Source organism: Triticum aestivum, chromosome 2A, assembly GCF_018294505.1.
Source record: "Triticum aestivum cultivar Chinese Spring chromosome 2A, IWGSC CS RefSeq v2.1, whole genome shotgun sequence".
Taxonomy (NCBI): domain Eukaryota; kingdom Viridiplantae; phylum Streptophyta; class Magnoliopsida; order Poales; family Poaceae; genus Triticum; species Triticum aestivum.
The window spans coordinates 384,141,063-384,158,626 of NC_057797.1; the positions used below are offsets into that span (position 1 = coordinate 384,141,063).

The 17,564-nt window shown below is 45.4% G+C and overlaps 1 long non-coding RNA gene across 1 annotated transcript; it reads right to left on the bottom strand.

Annotated features, from left to right (window-relative positions):
- Positions 1–11,336: 11,336 nt before the first annotated feature.
- LOC123188743 (uncharacterized) lies at positions 11,337–13,986 on the bottom strand. Its single transcript, XR_006495155.1, has 4 exons — positions 13,567–13,986; positions 13,313–13,372; positions 12,555–12,643; positions 11,337–11,689 (listed from the first exon to the last, which is right to left on the bottom strand). It is a non-coding gene; the product is annotated as an uncharacterized lncRNA (long non-coding RNA).
- Positions 13,987–17,564: the final 3,578 nt, after the last annotated feature.

The window sequence follows — 17,564 nt, forward strand, 5'->3', positions numbered from 1 at the left end:
CACTATTCATCCAGAGGCAACATTGATCGGGTTCAGTTAGCAGCAGTAGCAAAGGAATCGCTCGATCCGGTTCAGTTAATAGCCATTGATCGATCGCTCGGGTTCAGTAATGCGTAGCCTGCAGTGCAATCGCTCGGGTTCAGTTAGAGCCCAACGCCTCGCTCGGGTTCAGTTAGAGCCCAACGCCTCGCACCCATGCGCGTGCATGTACGAGAGAAACGCGCATCGCTCGGCCCCGACCACCCACCGTAACCGGGAACACCCCGATATTTTCCTTGCCCTCGCTTCTACCATAGTTTTTTTCATCATGGACGGCCCAAAGAATGTCATGAAGCTGCGTCTGCGGCCCGCCCAGGACGAAAAGCCCATTTTCTGTCATGATTTTTTGTCATAGAAGTAGGACCCCACCACATCTATGATGATACGGTGTTTTGTCATAATTATTGTCATAGAAGTGTCATAAGTATGACAGAAAAAATTTCGTTTGGCCCAAAATGTCACGGATGTGTCTTTTTTTGTAGTGCATCCGCAACTACAACGGAAATATTAAGGTAAACCTAACCATAGCATGAAACATATGGATCCAAATCAGCCCCTTATGAAGCAACACATAAACTAGGGTTTAAGCTTCTGTCACTCTAGCAACCCATCATCTACATATTACTTCCCAATGCTTCACTCTAGGCCCAAAAAATGGTGAAGTGTCATGTAGTCGATGTTCACATGACACCATAGAGGGATGACAACATACATCTCATCAAAATATCGAACGAATACCAAATTCACATAACTACTAATAGCAAGACTTCTCTCATGTCCTCAGGAACAAACGTAACTACTCACAAAGCATATTCATGTTCATAATCAGAGGGGTATTAATATGCATAATGGATCCGAACATATGATCTTCCACCAAGTAAACCAACTAGCATCAACTACAAGGAGTAATCAACACTACTGGCAACCCACAGGTACCAATCTGAGGTTTGGATACAAAGTTTGGATACAAGAGATGAACTAGGGTTTGAGATGAGATGGTGCTGGTGAAGATGTTGATGGAGATTGACCCCCTCCCGATGAGAGGATCTTTGGTGATGACGATGGTGATGATTTCCCCCTCCCGGAAGGAAGTTTCCCTGGCAGAACAGCTCTGCCGGAGCCCTAGATTGGTTCCGCCAAGGTTCCGCCTCGTGGCGGCGGAGTTTCATCCCGTGAGCTTGCTTGTTTTTTTCCTTGGATGAAAGACCTCATATAGCAGAAGATGGGCATCAGAGGGCCACCAGGGAGCCCACGAGGCAGGGGGCGCGCCCAGGGGGGTAGGGCGTGCCCCCACCCTCGTGGCTGGTGGGTGGCCCCCCTCTGGTACTTCTTGCGCCCAATATTTTTTATATATTTTGGAAATAACTTCCGCGAAGTTTCAGGACTTTTGGAGCTGTGCAGAATAGGTCTCTAATATTTGCTCCTCTTCCAGCCCAGAATCCCAGTTGCCGGCATTCTCCCTCTTCATGTAAACCTTGTAAAATAAGAGAGAATAGGCATAAGTATTGTGACATAATGTGTAATAACATCCCATAATGCAATAAATATTGATATAAAAGCATGAAACAAAATGGACGTATCATCGTGCAGGGCTCGGATCCGGACTAGAATTAGGCTGGATTAGCTCTAGGCCAGATCTTGCAACGGGGATCAAGTCCGAACGTCCGTCTGGGCTGGTGTCTGACTCCGAGCTGGAGACTCAAGTGTACACCATTCTTAGCCTGTAGGGTTGTGGCCCCTCCTGGGCCTCTTCGACGGTGGTGACAAGGTGCGAGACTGGAGGGTGTTGATTTCTCGGTCGTCGGGTCTAAGCTCGATCAGATCATAGTCTGTGGGCCTGATAACGGAGATTCCCATCACGCAGAATAGACTTGCCAAGTAATCTGCCGGCCGGGCGCAGGGGGGTGCCAGACACTCCGACAATTCGGTGGGGGACCCAATGGGTGGTTTGTCACAGTCAGGTTTCAAGGCCGGACTCTGGGAGACGCTTAATTCTCGTAGGTCTGCTGGCCCCAGGGCAGGTATTCCCGAGCCAACAAGTCCCTCCATGGGGGCGAAGCCTTCGATCTGGCCCGGGGTTAGTCATGGAGCCATCGCGACGGGTTAGCTTAAAGGGGTTAAAGCGGAACAAAGGGCGCAAGGAGTTTATACTGGTTCGGCCCCTTACGGTGAAGGTAAAAGCCTAATCCAGTTGTGGTGGAATTGCTAAGGTTTCAATGACCAGGGAGCAAATCCGCTTTGCCTGGCTCTCGATCTGTTGTTTCTTGTCCTTGAACTGCCGCCGAGTCATCCCTTTATATACACACGTTGACGCCCAGCGGTTTACAGAATCCTGGCCGGCTCATAAACGTGTCCGGCTCAGTTTCTACTCTTTCCTATCTTACAACACAAGTTACACACCTTATGGCGGTTTATGTCTACGGGCCCTAATCCGCCTTTGGGCCCTGGTGCTTTTAGATTTCTTATATTAAAGCGCCATACTCCTTGTCTTCATGGGCTTCAATATGAATAACTCATTACAGGTATAACCCGGCCCCTCCTGGGCTATTTATACTCAGTAGTTATATCCCCAACATTAGGCCCCCGATTGATTTGAACCTGTTCATGTCAATCTTCAACACTTCAGGAAAATTTCTTCTTCAGCACCTTCGAGTAAACCTTGTAATCCGCCATGACGTCATCTTCCAGTATTATAATAAACCATCATGACGTCACATGTTCATTAAAAAACCGTATATACCTTACTTTTATTAATGAGCTTCCGAAAATCGAGGCGACAACTCTGTCACATATCCATTTTTTGGGCTCCTCGATTCCCGTGTCTGTCGCTTATCCCTTCATCTTATAAATAGGGCCGATGGTCCCTTTCCTTTTCTCCCCTTGCCTCTTCGTCTTTCTTCCAGCTCGCGTCGCCTCAGTACTCGAGCGCTGCCGCCGCCGTTGACCTTCGCCTCTGCCCCGACCTTGGCCGCTGCATCACCCTGAATGTACCAGAGAATCGCGGCGCCCAACAGTTTCGGCGAGTTCTTCTTCCTTTCCTCTATAGATCCGTTTAGGGTTTGCACGGACTCATGGAAGCTTCCTGGTGTTCTTCCCCTGTTCTTCATTAGATCTTATATGATAGACTTCAAACCTGATATACTCTTGTGCGGTAGCAATGATAGTCCTTCCTTTGCCATCAGATCATCTCTTTTGCGTATAAAAACCTGATATGGAACTTCGTGAACTGCTCAAGCACCAACCTTTAGGTCTAAATATTTTTCTTTTCCTGACATGTGGTAGATCTGAAATTCTAATGTGAAATTGTGAAACTTGTTCTTCCTCACTTCGTCATTTTTTGGCTTCAGATCTATACTCTCACTGTCCATGTAGGCGGTTTATCTTTTAGAAAATAGCTTGCCATATACCATTAGTCCCCTTGTAACCCGCCAATCATTGTATCATTTATAATAGCATCAACCTCCGGTTTAATAATTTTGCATGCCCGAATACCTTTTATCTCTTAACCTGCAACGCTTTATGCTTGTCAACAATGACTCTTAAAACGGCAGAAACCTTCCTTCAGGTTGTCCAAAAAATGGCCAAGACTTTTTATGCTTGTAACTGGGTTCCATCCCGGATTACGGAAGAAGATCTAAAAGGATGTGTTATAACTGGCGCTTTACCAAAACAGAATGAAGTCCACTGGCGAGCCCCCGGTCAAGACCTCCTGAGTCCAAGGATGGCGAGATAGTTATGTTTGTTGATCATCTGAACCGTGGCTTCAAACCTCCCGGATCAAAGTTTTTTCGTGATTTGCGTGCTAGCTTCCAGATCCACCCTCAAGATATTGGACCTAACTCTATGTCCAATGTTTGTAATTTTCAAGTGTTTTGCGAGGTCTATCTGCAAGAAGAACCGACCATTGAACTGTTCAGGGACTTTTTGTATTTAAACTGCCGTACTGAATTTGTAGACGGGCCCAATACTGAACTTGGCAGGGTTTCAATCCAGAAGAGGAAAGATGTTAGTTTCCCACACGCGAAGCATCATAGTCACACCAAGGACTGGAATCAGACTTGGTTTTACTGCCGAGATACGTCTCCAACTGGTGAGAATCCTCTGTCGGGTCATCGTCCTCACCGGCTTACCAACACACATCTGTTTCCCCAAGGACTTAGCGCCAAAGAACGAGCCAAGTATGCTCCACAACTTTCAAAGCTTCGGGCCTTTGTTGCAAACGGTTTAACATGCATTGATTTTGTTTGCTGTTAGATCTCCTAGAGTATCCTGCCTTTAAGCCAACGCCTCGGTTTAATGTGCGAGTACACATGGGACTTAAAAGACCCTCAATGACATGTGGACATTCAGCTAACAGAAGCTGAAGTTACTGAGGCTGTCAAGAAAATACTAAATGAACCAGAGGCTGTCTGTAGCAAAACAGGGCTAAGTCCCTTCTGCGCTTCCAATAAACCACCAACTATAAGAATCATATAACTTCTGTTTTAACCTAATCCTCTTACATATTCCCTCAAAATGTTATCAATCTTTGACCCGGTGATGATCCGTTCTGGAAGAAAAAACCACAGGATAAACCGGCAAAGACACCTCGCCCCAAGACTAAGGTTACCAAAAAACCTGCAAAGAAGAAAACCGTTGAATCCTCTAAACCAAAAGTTGATGACGATCTGGATAATCCGGAATCAGAGGTAGAACTTGGTTCTCTTGGTTCTTTTTTCATACACCTCATTGAGAATGACTATTATCAGGATGACGCTGAAGCCAGCCAAGCTGATGATGTAGAGGTAATTATTCTTTCCTCCAGTTCAGATCCTCTGCCAACATAGAAAACCCATCAAGGAATCCGGAAAGTAAGATTTTCACACCCTCTAGATTATCTGGATCCCAACTTTCTTTTGAAGAAACGGCAGCAGGAAGCTCGCCACACAACCCGGCACAGCGGCCATGTAATTACTTCGGCCTGTTTACCGAACACTCCAACCCAGAAACATTGATCAGAGGTCTCATATATTTCTCATACTCCTTATCCCAAGGCGGGTTATTTCAGGCAACCTCTTAATCCGTCTGATTCAAACTATCAGGGAACACCTCATTCATCATCCGGCGAGTTAACGCCACAGAACTCCCTCCTCTCAAGATTGTTCCTGGGTGAGCACTTTAAACTTAACTCTTGACGCTTTATACTTGTTTGTTATACTAACCTTTATGTCTTTTCCTTTCAGAGCCAAGGCCAGGCTCAGCAAAAAGGCCAAATTGAATAGACCGGCTGATGATAACCCGACCACTGAACCGGAACAGATCCCTGAATAATTTGAGCCGAATGCTAACGCTATACATGATGATCCACCACTAGAACAGTATGAAACCTTTGCTGAACCGATGGAAGATGATCCAACCGGCCATGGTACTGACCCGCCAAGTCCTGCCAAAGCTGCAAATAAACCGCCAAGCCCAGCCAAAGCGGCTGATGACCAATCAGACGATGTCATTGTCACTCGCGTCGGCCACACCACCCCTGGCAATCCTGTCGCTTTATCAAAGCACAGTGCCAAGGAAGAATTTTCTGCTATGGATAAGGGCAAGTGGAAAACCGATTTATCTAGCTATGCCCACCTCAACGCCCAAGAGATTCACTCCAGCTTCTTAAATCGCCTGTATACAAGCCGCGACTATGAGGCCGGTTTAGTGGGCTTGATGAAGGAGCGATATGAGGTAACTGCTGTTAACTCTTCATAATTGTTTCTCTTGTGTCCAATTTCTAATATCAATTCCATCAACCCCCAAGGGTCGGTTTATGATATCAACGTGAACCGGGACTTCGTAATACTTCAACTTTGCCTACGTAGCCCCCAAGGGCCGGTTTATTGTTTCAGGATGAACCGGGACTTTAAAGTATGAATCTTGCAATTTTTGCTTGTGTAGCCCACAGGGACCGGTTCATACCTTTAGGATGAATCAGTACTTTTCTGTCATGAAGCTTCCAAAATTCTTGATAACCATCTTTGTAAATCGATTGAGGAAGAAAAAATCCGTAACTTTGACTTGAGCAAATATACATTAGCCCCCAAGTGCCAAGTATATAACTTGTTATGTGCTTGGGACTTAAAATGTCAGTTGATAAAAGCGATATGCATTAGCCCGCAAGTGCCAAGTGTGTAACCTGTTATGTGCTTGGGACTTCAAATATGCACTACTAACTCATTAAATGTCTCTTGCAGGCTGATTTGAGCCAAAAAGAATCTCAAATCGCGGACCTTCAGGAAAATATTAAGTCCCAACAAGCAGAAACTTCCAAGGCTAAAGAAGAGCTGACTGGCGCTTTAATGACCATGGAACAACTGAAAGAAGGCTTTAAAAGTGAACGGGGCAGGATGGGATGCTGAAAAAGCAGCGCTGCTAAAACGGGCGGAGGACGCTGAAACAACCCTTAATCCGGTAGCAGAAGAACTGGCTGGCTTGAAGCGGCAAATCAATGCCATGACCACTGTTGTGTTTGGTAAGTACCCTTATGATAAGCTTCATCATGTATTATCACATACACTGCCGGTTCATGAATATGTTCAATGATGCAGGATCTCGCATTACCCATCTGGGCTCTGATATGCAGAACAAGTTGAAGGCTGCCTATACTCTTATAGAGTCGTTATATACCGGCGCACAACGGATCATTTGTACTTCTGCTCATAACAAACCGCCCCCAACCCTGATCAAGGAAACATTAGAAAAGCTGTCAATGTTGCCTGCCTGGTTGGACGAGTTAAAAAGATCAGCTGCAAGGGCAGGTGCTCTGACTGCGCTAATCCAAGCAAAAGCCTGGATACTAGATCTTGACTCGGCTGGCATAGGACACGGCTATCCTAGCATAAAGGAAGACGGGTCAGAGTTTGATAATGATGATCTTCGAGCTTTGACGAAGGAAATGCACCCATTAGCGAGCAAATTGGCTGACGAAATAGATCTTTCTCACTATCAGGTGGTTTATGATGCTGACAACAAACGACTTGCTGCGCCAACTCATGATGTGGAAAATCTTATCCCGCCAATCCGTAAGCATACCTATGCCCCTGATGTTGACCCCTCCACCCTTATAAGCGACGAAGCTGTATTCAAGGCCCTAACTGGAATCGACTGGACAACCATTGACTTCCAGCCGCTGGGTGGAGAGGAGGAGGATGAACCGGCGCAGGAGGATCCACAGCCATGGAGTCAGCCCGACGAAGAATCATGATCCGGAGGCCGGTTTAGCCTTCTGCATACCGCAATCCTTGCTGAAAAGACAATTATCCTTTTGGGCATCAAAACCCTTGTAATAGGCTAGTTTAAACACTTGGTCTGCTATGCCATCGTGCATATTCACTTTGCATGATATTGTTAATCCGCCATGATTTATGTTATGTCTGCTTATGATCCTTAGTAGCTTTATTTCACATGTTTCTGCATATAAAAAGTTGAAAGTGTCATGGCGGTTTATCGCCTGACGGGTCACAATGCCCAACATATAATCCGGGTTTATAACCAGGTTGTATTGAAGGACAATCAAATATGAAATATATCATACCTGTGACATTGAATGACATCGTTGGCTCACCAACTTTCTGTAGTAAGGGTGATAACCCAAATCTTGAGTACTGATAACTCCTCCCTGTTTTGCCGGTTTATAGTACAGTTGTACCGGGTTGTGATAAACACCGGTTTATTCGTATATCATACTGGTGACTTGTAGTCGAAGCTAGACCGGGTCAATCAACATCGGTTTATATCTGATTGTATACTGACGACTTATAATCAACAGTGAAGCCGGGTCAATAGATACCAGCAATATTCTCAATTTGTTCGGTCGACTTATAGTCAATCAGCCAGGCCGGGTCAAAAAACACCGGTTTAGTATAAACCGCCTCAAAAAGGGAATATCAAAAAGAAAGATTTCAGAAGAAAAAATATAAAAAAGGCGAGGCTTTTCATGGGCTACCAGGCCACTGAGTTAAACCATTTTACAAAGCCTTATAATATGGACCTCACATCAACCAATCGTCATTTTAACTATGACAAGTTCAGGGTCTTTATAAGATTGACTTGTCAAACGTTCGATGGGTCTACCAGGATTACCTAGGCGGAGTGGCTTACTTAAAAAGGCAGGATAACCCGGGGTTTTAGGTGAATACACCTGGCTTCCAAGCCTGGCTTTTATAGCCTATTATGAGGTTATAGACTCTTTGTTCTTGTAGAAGCAAAGAGCCCCCAAGTAATATTTTGAGCTGTGCTCAATGGATGCCTATGTTTGAGCTGTGCTTTGCAATAAACTCTCTTTGGCTCCTTTGAATTTGGGTAGCAAGCCCCCAAGTTTTTTTAATGTGTGGCTTATGAGCCGGATCAATGGTAATTAGAACTCTGCTTTATAAACAGAAGCTCCCATGTAACCAAACACCTTGTAAGGAATAACGGCGGAGGCCCCGCTTTAGCAAGGATGCTGGTTTATTATATTGATCATCATAATGTATACATTGTCAATAATAGAGGAGCCTATGGCACAGGTGTAGCAAGGCCGAAGATGAGTTATATTCCACGGCTGGTGGGTCTCCTCCTCCGATTTACGTGAGTCTTTGTTCTCTCGGACATCGATAAGGTAGTACGACCCGTTGTGCAGATTCTTGCTGACCACAAAAGGTCCTTCCCAAGGCGGGGATAATTTATGCATATCAGTATGATCCTGGATGAGCCGGAGCACCAGATCCCCTTCTTGAAACGTTCTGGTTTTAACCCGACGACTGTGATAACAACACAGATCTTGCTGGTAAGTCGCCGAACGCGCTGCTGCAATATCACACTCCTCATCTAATAGGTCAAGTGCTTCCTGACGTGGCTTCTCATTGTCAGCTTCAGCATAAGCCGCCACACAGGGTGAGTCATGATGGATGTCACTAGGGAGAACCGCCTCTGCTCCGTAAACCATGAAAAAGGTGTATAACCCGTAGATCTGTTGGGTGTGGTATTGATGCTCCATAACACAGAAGATAACTCCTCCATCCAACAACCCGGCGTCCGCTATAAGGGAACCATAAGCCGGGGCCTGATACCTCGTAGGATCTCTTGATTGGATCTCTCCGCTTGACCATTAGATTGGGGGTGAGCCACTGATGACACGTCAAGCCGGATGTGCTCACGTTGACAAAATTCTTCCATAGCACCCTTGGACAGATTAGTACCATTATCAGTTATGATGTTGTGTGGAAAACCAAATCGAAAAATCACCTTCTTGATGAATTAAACCGCCATGGCTGCATCACACTTACCGACTGGCTCTGCCTCCACCCACTTAGTGAACTTATCAACCGCCACCAGAAGGTGGGTCTTCTTATCCTTGGACCTCTTAAAGGGCCCAACCATATCCAACCCCCAAGTTGCAAACGGCCAAGTGATTGGAATCTTCCTGAATTCCTGAGCCGGAACATGAGCTCGACGTGAAAACTTCTGACAACCATCACACCTTTTTACCAAATCCTCAGCATCAGCATGAGCCGTCAGCCAATAGAAACCGTGACGAAAAGCCTTAGATACCAGGGACTTTGAACCGGCATGGTGACCACAATCTCCTTCGTGGATCTCACGCAAAATCTCACAGCCTTCTTCAGGGGATACGCAATGCTGAAACGCCCCTGTTACACTGCAATGATGCAATTTTCCGTTGATAATGGTCATTGACTTGGATCGCCGGATTATCTGCCTAGCCAAAGTTTCATCCTCCAGTAACTTGCCCCGGTTCATATACGCCAAATATGAGACTGTCCAATCTGGAATAACGTGAAGAGCTACCAGCAACTGAGCCTCCGGATCAAGAACAGCCAAATCCTCCTCTGTAGGTAGCTTGACCGACGGGTTATGCAAAACATCCAGAAAAACATTGGGTGGCACCGGTTTACATTGAGAGCCCAAACGGCTTAAAGCATCAGCCGCTTCATTTTTTCGCCGGTCCACATGGTCAACCTGATAACCCTTGAAATGACCAGCACTATGTCCACTTCTCATCGATACGCCGCCATGAGCGGATCCTTGGAATCCCAAGTACCAGACACTTGCTGAGCTACCAGGTCTGAATCACCAAAGCACTTAACCCGGCTTAAATTCATCTCCTTAGCCATTCGAAGACCATGAAGTAAGGCCTCATATTCAGCTGCATTGTTAGTGCAATTGAACATTAAACGGAGAACATAACAAAACTTATCACCCCGTGGGGAAGTTAACACGACTCCAGCCCCCGAGCCCTCCAATTGCCTGGATCCATCAAAATGAATAGTCAAATAAGTGTTATCTGGCTTTTCTTTCGGCGCCTGTAATTCTGTCCAGTCATTGATGAAATCCACAAGCGCTTGGGACTTGATTGCCGTACGAGGCATATACTTTAACCCATGAGGTCCAAGATCGATGGCCCATTTGGCAACCCGGCTAGTTGCTTCTCTGTTCTGGATTATATCTCCCAAAGGGGCAGAACTGACCACAGTTATAGGATGACCTAGAAAATACTGCTTGAGCTTATGTCTCGCCATAAAAACTCCATACAACAGCTTTTGCCAATGCGGGTACCTCTGCTTAGACTCAATAAGTACCTCACTGATATAATAAACCGGTCGTTGAACCGGATACTCCTTGCCAGCCTGTTTACGTTCTACCATAATGGCCACACTGACAGCCCGGGCATTGGCTGCCACATATAATAACAACGGCTCTTTATCAACCGGAGCAGCAAGGACAGGTGGCTCAACTAAATATTTCTTCAAGTCCTCAAACGCCGCATTAGCAGCATCACTTCAGACAAAATTATCTATCTTTTTCATCATCTGATGTAGGGGGATAGCTTTCTCTCCCAGCCGGCTGATAAACCGGCTCAACGCTGCAATACGACCCGCGAGACACTGAACATCATTAATACACCACTACTAGAAACTATGATTTTACCTAGAGCCATATACCCTAGGTGAAATGCGAAAAACCTTAGGTAAAGTCTTTATCTAGAGCTTGCCCTAGGTAAAGAACCTTAGGTAAAGTATAGTCGGTAAAGAGGTCTTTCCCTAGGGTGTGCCTGCCAAGCTCTAGGGAAACCATTTCTTTACCTAGGGCCCTATGCACTAGGGAAAGAATTCATCTCAACGTTGTCCAGCGTGGAAGGCTGATTTACCTACAACAACGTTTGGCTCTAGGGAAAGATGGTGGGGACATATCATATCCATATCTACCGTATACAAATATTCAATTCGAATTTAAATTCATATATGCCATAATTCCAATAATTAAATTCTGTGCCATAATTCAAAATTATAAATTGCTGCTAAAATTCAATGTACACATCAGATTCTTGTTCAATTACAGACTCATGGTCAATTTCAAGCCAGAATTCAAGTAAACATAGCTAATGTTTCGTACAGCTAGCAGAACACCTAAGTCAGCATGTACATGTGTTGTTGGTCAGGACAATTATCTGCTACTCTAGTAAGGCAAAATATTTACACCTCTGATTAAGAGGGGTGTCAAGACCTTGAGTTGGTCAGGCCAAGTATCTACAATATCTACAACTCTGATTAAGACCTTGAGCGAGAGCCTCAATTACTTGTTTGTGCCCATCAACCAGCAGACCATGACCACCCGTAAGAATATGTTCCTGCAAAGAAAGAAGATAATTCAATGATAAGTGAAGAGTTCATTGATATACTTCGTTGCACTAACTCTGTCTCAAGCAAATAATATGATCAAGTTCATTGATATAGTTCATTGTGCTAATCAATAGACAAAGGTACAAAGATTGCTATTTTGGTGTTGGGCTCGACCAACTTTTCTTCTTCTCCACAACACATGGAATTAGCTAAACTTATAATGCCTTCCCCAAGAGAATTTAATGGGAAAAAACATATGATGGTATGTGTTCTCTCCACTGATTACGAGCCGATCGACTAGTCGACAGACTAGTCTACGAGTCGCAACTCGAGTGCCGACTATGAAATACAAGAAGAGTTCTTTTACCTTATCACCTGATTTGGTAAACCTTGTAGAGATAACAAAGAAAATTAATTAGACAAAATAGATAGAAGTGGTGGTTGGCAGATGCATAGGAAAACGTACTATCCCTTGTATTGAAACTGATTTGCATAGTAAAATATTAAATGTATTGCTTGCAGGAAAAATTCTAATTTAAGCAAAATATTGTATGACCAGAGAAGCTATGCCATTCTGAATAGAAAACTAGGATAAGTGTATAGCTTAGTGTCCCAAATAGGATAGCTGTAACCTGCAGTTTATGATAGTTTTGCTATCTTCCTGAACAAATTCTGTTAGACAAAAATAATACACTTGGCTTGCTAGTAACATAGAACTAAATAATGTCCCTGCCATTGCGATTCAAAGATAATTCTAGCAATTGCCAATAAATTGAGGCTTTTTACCAACTTGATGGTAAGAAATCCCAGGACCTAGCCCACACGTGTTTCCGTGGGTCTTAGTGTAACCGGTTTGTCGAGAAATATACGTACCCATATTTTTCCACCACGACATGCATATCATGTTATTGCTCTTCATCCTGCTTCTATCTGTCTTGCCGTGATCCAAGCGGGTTCAAGTGCTTCAAGAGCATAGCAACAGAATGATGTTAAATCGACTGCTTGCAAGACTATGTTGTATTTATAAAGCAAAGTACGATTCTCTGTAAGAATTGCAAGATAATGTGGTATTTATAGAGCAAACAACAGTTCTATAAAAAAGAAATATGTAAGTTCCATGACACTTCTCAGTTCTTCAGGGCAGTTGTGACGACAAGATTGTTATCTCTGTGAACCAATCAGCTATATAAGAAGGGGATGGGCAAATATTGCATTATCATTTGTTTTGCGATTTATCTATAATAATATAGTATTTCTTGTGTACAAAACGAAGTAAATCAGCTGGAACCAGTTAGTAGCTAACGGAGCACATTAAATGTATAGGGAACACATGTCAGATAGCTAGTCAGTTTCCTAACTATATGTGCATACCGAGCTAGCTACTTCAGTTTAGCTATTTAAAATCATGTTAAGTCTACAACCGGGACGATCACATCTGTAAACAGTAATACAACTATATTGCACTAGCATTGGTTCGTCCGATAGAACTTTCAGAATCCCGTGACCTGTATTTTGTACGAAATCAAATGTGCTCCACATGATCACAAATTTAGCAGAGATGTTTTTGATAACAAATTGTTCCCCAAAACATAACCTTGGATACTAATTACCATCTTGACATTTCTTTTCACCTGAAAATGGATATCAATAGCTGGAGCAGAGCCTGATGTCTTGCAAAGACCGTCTTGTACCTATCAATTATCAACCTCGTACTAAATCAGATGTTCAGAAACAAAAAAGTGTTAGCCTCAAATCATATTGTTACTCATCAACTAGTCTTCCTACACATCTCATTAAACTATACCCTATAGCACAAAGATTTCAACATCGGTTCATCCTAAATAGTCTTATAAACTATTAAACAAATCTATAGGGAGAGGGATACCTTCACACGCTACCATGCTCGCAGTTATGTGCCGTTTGGCTGCCAATCGAAGAGGAAGCAGGGGAACTTCTGGGCAGCTGGCCGTCGGAGCAAAAGAACAGGGACACGCACCTGGGTACCCGTCAAAGTGCAAGGACAGGAAGCAGAGGGACGCCCGCCTGGGAACCGGTCAGAAAGCAAGATCTAGATCGGCTTCAGATGAGAAGACGAGTTTGGTCTTGGACAGGGTAAGACGACGGAAGGTCCAGTGTCCATCAACAGGGGGGAGAGGAGGCGGGGCGTGTTGGGCCGCAGATCTGGGAAGGGAGGAGGGAGAGGGTTGGGCGGCGACGCGGCGCTCATCTTCAGGAGAGAGGGAGAAGAAGACCAAATGCGAACAGCCATCTCTTTCTGCCCTTCTCACTGCGTAGTGGGCCCACACCGAAATATGGCGTAGGCCGCCAAAAAATAGAGCGCGCTGATGAAAAAAAGTGCGCGGGAGGCCATCCTCGCGGCAACAGTGGGGCCGTATAGGTGCTTTTATTTTGTCCAGTGTTGTCAACGTGGCTGTCTTTACCTAGGGGGAGAAAACAACTATAGGTAAACTTTATTTTCCTTTTATTTTCACATGGAACTTCATCTTCCCCTAGAGTATACTGTTTATAGATTTTCTTTCCCTTGAGGAGGCAAATGAGCTCTAGGTAAAGACCTTGGCCCTAGGTAAAATCGTAGTTTCTAGTAGTGCACGTTGGTTTAGTTAGAGACGTAATAGCTTTGATCTTTTCATCTTATAAACCCGGAGATTATCAAAAGTTTCCTTCAAGTCATCTATCAACGTCTCCTCCTTTCTAGACTTCACCATGATATCATCCACATAAGTATGAACATTGCGCCCAATCTGATTATGAAGACAATTCTGCACACAGCGCTGATAAGTCGCCTGGGCACTCTTAAGCCCAAAAGGCATAGACACATAGCAGAAGGCTCCAAAAGGAGTTATAAAAGTTGTCTTCTCCTAGTCCTTAACTGCCATTTTGATCTGATGATAACCTGAATAAGCATCCAAAAAGCTCAAACGCTCACAACCTCTCGTAGCATCAATGATTTGATCAATAGGAGGGAGAGCAAATGGGTCAGCTGGGCAAGCCTTGTTCAAATCTGTGTAGTCCACACACATACTCCAAGTGCCGTTCTTCTTAAGTACTAGGACCGGGTTAGCTAACCACTCAGGATGAAAGACCTCCACAATTAACCCTGCTGCTAAGAGCCGGACTACCTCCTCGCCAATGGCCTTGCGCCGTTCTTCATTGAAGCGGCGGAGAAACTGCTTGACCGGTTTAAATTTGGGATCGATATTAAGGGTGTGCTCAGCGAGTTCCCTCGGTACACCTGGCATGTCACAAGGTTTCCATGCAAAGATGTCCCGGTTCTCACGGATGAACTCGATGAGCACGCCTTCCTATTTCGGATCCAGGTTAGCGCTGATGTTGAACTGCTTGGATGAATCGCCAGGAACAAAGTCAACCAGCTTAGTCTCATCAGCCGATTTAAACTTTAAGGCCGGATCATGCTCTGTAGTTAGCTTTTTTAGAGAAGTCATATCTGACAGATCAACATTGTCCTTATAGAACTTCAACTCCTCTGTTGCACAAACGGACTCAGCATAGGCCGCATCACCTTCTTCACATTCCAAAGCAATCTTACGGCTCCCATGTACTGTGATGGTATACTTATGACCCGACATCTTGAGCTGCAGATAAACATAACAGGGCCTTGCCATGAACTTAGCATAAGCCGGCCGTCCAAACAGGGCATGATAAGGGATCTTGATTTTCACTACTTCAAAAGTCAATGTCTCTGATCTTGAGTCATGATCATCTCCAAAAGCAACCTCTAGAGCTATCTTACCAACTGGGTACGCCGATTTACCAGACACCACACCATGGAAAACAGTGTTCGACGATTTAAGATTTTTATCTGTTAACCCCATGTGACGGAAGGTTTCATAATAAAGGATATTGATACTGCTCCCTCCATCCATGAGCACCTTGGTGAACTTATACCCCCCAACCTGAGGTGCCACCACCAATGCCAGATGACCCGGATTATCTACCCGGGGTGGATGATCCTCTCGACACCATAAAATGGATTGTTCAGACCAGCGTAGATATCGGGGCACTGACGGTTCAACGAAGTTTACTACCCTTTTATGAAGATTCTGATCCTGCTTGCATAAGCTAGTGGTGAAGACATGATACTGCCCACTATTCAACTGCTTCGGATTGCTCTGGTAACCCGATTGCTGCTGCTGCTGACTCCCCTGATGATTATAACCACTCTGGTTGCCCTGACTGCCTTTATTGCCATGTCCGCTTTGGTTGCCTTGAAATCCCGAACCAGAACTGCCTCCACCATAACCGGCCCATGAGAACTACCTCCTAAACCGCCGGGCAGTCGATGATCGTATTGGAAAAGATCCGAGTTTTTAAACTCCCATATAATAAAGCAATCCTTCCAAAGGTACGTGGCTGATCTCTCTCGCTTCCCGTGCCTTGGACAAGGCTGGTTTAACAGGCGCTCAAGATTGACACTTGATCCTCCACTCTGCGGGGGCGGTTTACCCTTACGACGCTGATTATTATTCTGTGTTTGGTGTTAGCCACAAAATCCAAGATGTTATCCGCTTTGCGCTTACCGTTGTTTCCATGACCCGCCGGGTTATGTTGCTGCCCCTTTTTACTGCCACTCTTCTTTCCCTTCCCCGGCTTTTCATCATCAGACTCGGGGTCCTTGATACTATCAGAGTCGACATACTTAACCAGAGCTGCCATAAGCGTTTCCATGTCATTGCAGTGACGCTTGAGCCGTCCCAATTTCAGCTTCAAAGGCGTGAACTGGCAATTGCCCTTCAACGTTAAGACTCCTGAATCGGCATTAATGTGGTCTGATGAATGCAACATTTCCGAAACCCGGCGCACCCAATGGGTCGTCGATTCACCTTCTTCTTGGACACAGGCGGCTAAGTCCGCAATTGACATGGGCTGCTTCCACGTGTCCTTGATATTCTGGATAAACTGGGCCTTTAACACAGCCCATGACCCAATGGAGTTAGCTGGCAAACTTTTCAGCCAAGTGTGAGTTGTTCCTTCTAACATCATGGTGAAGTATTTAGCACAGGCCACATCATCCACATCCAGCATCTCCATTGCCATCTCATAGCTTTCGATCCATGACTCGGGGGGTAAATCGGCAGTATAATTGGGCACTTTGCAGGGACCTTTGAAATCCTTGGGCAGCCATACATTACGTAGAGCCGGGGTGAGACACAACACCCCCAAAGAGCTGGAGGTAACTCCTGGCTCCACCAAAGTTGTTGGATGAACCGGAGTAAGCTGACGGGCCGCGTACTGCGTCGCTAACTTGGCTTCTCGACACGCTCTATCCTGATCCACCAAATCCTGAGCATTAGTACCACCACCTGTCGGATTATTCCCTCGGGGCGGCTTACAGTCCCGTGCACTGCTTGACACGGTCGGTTCATCCAGGTGCCTACTCTAACTCCGGCTTGGGTGGGGGTGGAATGAATCCTCTTACGGGTGTATGGATACGCCTGCTGCTGAGTCAAAGCTGTCTGAAGGAGCTCCCTGTCCCGTCGCGTCTCAACCGCTATGGGGGACTCACCTTCGACTGGGAGGGCTGCCAATCGTGAAGCGGCAACGACTATGTTATCCAGGGGGTTGGAGTAATGACCCAGAGGCATTGACACGTGCTGCGGCGGGATATTCGGACGAGGCGGATCCATTGCGCGCGGTTGAACCGGCGCCCCTGTTCCAGGTGCTTCTACCCGGTTTACCACTGACTGATTACTGGTTCCTGCTCCTGGCGTGTTAAAGAGATTCCTTGGCTCATAAACCGGAGGCAGGTGGGACCGGTACCTTCTCCTCATTACATCATTTGATGCGTTCTGATCCAACATAAGCCGATAAGCCTGTGCATCCAACTCGGCCCGCTCCGCAGCC